General features: G+C 50.4%; 1 non-coding gene across 1 annotated transcript in view; it reads right to left on the reverse strand.

The window, feature by feature from the left end:
* LOC125500427 overlaps positions 1–1670 on the reverse strand; it is a 1914-nt gene extending 244 nt beyond the window's left edge. Inside the window, exon 1 of the ribosomal RNA XR_007277809.1 lies at positions 1–1670. This exon is cut by the window's left edge and continues 244 nt beyond it. This is a non-coding gene — a ribosomal RNA (small subunit ribosomal RNA).
* Between the last annotated feature and the right edge of the window lie 830 nt (positions 1671–2500).

Raw genomic sequence — 2500 nt, forward strand, 5'->3', positions numbered from 1 at the left:
AATTGCAAGCCCCAATCCCTAGCACGAAGGAGGTTCAGCGGGTTACCCGGGCCTTTCGGCCAGGGAAGACACGCTGATTCCTTCAGTGTAGCGCGCGTGCGGCCCAGAACATCTAAGGGCATCACAGACCTGTTATTGCTCAATCTCGTGCGGCTAGAAGCCGCCTGTCCCTCTAAGAAGATTTATTTGTACGCCGGTAGTAAAAACCTCCCGACCGAAGCCGGGGGCCTTCGAGATACCGGAAAGTACGCCTATTTAGCAGGCTAGAGTCTCGTTCGTTATCGGAATTAACCAGACAAATCGCTCCACCAACTAAGAACGGCCATGCACCACCACCCACCGAATCAAGAAAGAGCTCTCAATCTGTCAATCCTTCCGGTGTCCGGGCCTGGTGAGGTTTCCCGTGTTGAGTCAAATTAAGCCGCAGGCTCCACTCCTGGTGGTGCCCTTCCGTCAATTCCTTTAAGTTTCAGCTTTGCAACCATACTTCCCCCGGAACCCAAAAGCTTTGGTTTCCCGGAAGCTGCCCGCCGAGTCATCGGAGGAACTTCGGCGGATCGCTAGCTGGCATCGTTTATGGTTAGAACTAGGGCGGTATCTGATCGCCTTCGAACCTCTAACTTTCGTTCTTGATTAAAGAAAACATTTTTGGCAAATGCTTTCGCTTCTGTCCGTCTTGCGACGATCCAAGAATTTCACCTCTAACGTCGCAATACGAATGCCCCCATCTGTTCCTATTAATCATTACCTCGGGGTTCCGAAAACCAACAAAATAGAACCGAGGTCCTATTCCATTATTCCATGCACACAGTATTCAGGCGAAAATAGCCTGCTTTAAGCACTCTAATTTGTTCAAAGTAAACGTACCGGCCCACCTCGACACTCAATGAAGAGCACCGCGATGGGATATTAGTTGGGCCGCCCCGAAAGGCTAAGCCCACCGGTAGGACGTCCCACAATCATGCCAGTTAAACACCGCGAGCGGTGAACCGACAGCGTGGGACACAGATTCAACTACGAGCTTTTTAACCGCAACAACTTTAATATACGCTATTGGAGCTGGAATTACCGCGGCTGCTGGCACCAGACTTGCCCTCCAATTGATCCTCGTTAAAGGATTTAAAGTGTACTCATTCCGATTACGGGGCCTCGGATGAGTCCCGTATCGTTATTTTTCGTCACTACCTCCCCGTGCCGGGAGTGGGTAATTTGCGCGCCTGCTGCCTTCCTTGGATGTGGTAGCCGTTTCTCAGGCTCCCTCTCCGGAATCGAACCCTGATTCCCCGTTACCCGTTACAACCATGGTAGGCGCAGAACCTACCATCGACAGTTGATAAGGCAGACATTTGAAAGATGCGTCGCCGGTACCAAGACCGTGCGATCAGCCCAAAGTTATTCAGAGTCACCAAAGTAAACGGCGGACAGGACGAACCCGCCACCGATTGGTTTTGATCTAATAAAAGCATTCCTCCCATCTCTGGTCGGAACTCTGTTTGCATGTATTAGCTCTAGAATTACCACAGTTATCCAAGTAAATGTGGGTACGATCTAAGAAACCATAACTGATTTAATGAGCCATTCGCGGTTTCACCTTAATATGGCTTGCACTGAGACATGCATGGCTTAATCTTTGAGACAAGCATATGACTACTGGCAGGATCAACCAGGGAGCTTTGTGTTATTGGTAGCTCTTTTCGTGTGTTGCCCCATGCCGCCGAGTCTTTGCCCGGTCGGCCACACGTTTTAATATAATATGTATATCTGGTACCGCACAACTTGTGTACGCGTACTAGCGCTCAGAGCGCTCTGTTCGACTTTGTGTTTCCTCGGGTGAAGACAATTTTTGTCGACTCCCCGGTGCAAATCGTTCGAATTATCCTTCTCGTATCCTTCGGCTAGATTGCAAGCGTCGGGAGTACGATTGGAAATCAATGTGTACCGTCTGCGAACAGACTGTGATACGCACGGAATGTGGCGAGTTGATGCCTCTGTTCGACTGCTTCCCTCGACTTGCGAGAGAAGACTTTCTGGTCACCGCATAAAGGGCCATTCGGTCTTAGACACCGACCCGCGGTTATGTAGTGTCGACGATTCAAATTGAATCATATTTTCTAGACGGAGCGAAGAACTCGCCCCTGCGAAACGTGAGCGCTCGGAAAAACTTTGAACTCGTGAGAGTGGTTCTTACCGGAACGAAACGAACGCCTGTGGTGCGAATCTCCGCTCAGACGAAAAATTTTCAAAATTCGAAAAAAATTTTTGTCTGCGTGTTCGTGACACGGTGAGGACGAAACCATAGCCCCGACAACAAACCCGCAAAGGAATGTCGAGATACGGGCCGAAACAAGTCGAAAGTTCCGAAACCCGAGGACTAGGTGCCGACCGACCGGTCGAGACCGCTCGGTGCATGAAGTATCAACGGTGCCGCTCGGACGTCGGAGCCGGCCGGTCATAACACGTGTTCCTTATGGGGCAAAACAGCAACGCGACCTGAAAAATT

Source organism: Athalia rosae, chromosome 3 (genome assembly GCF_917208135.1).
Source record: "Athalia rosae chromosome 3, iyAthRosa1.1, whole genome shotgun sequence".
NCBI lineage: Eukaryota > Metazoa > Arthropoda > Insecta > Hymenoptera > Athaliidae > Athalia > Athalia rosae.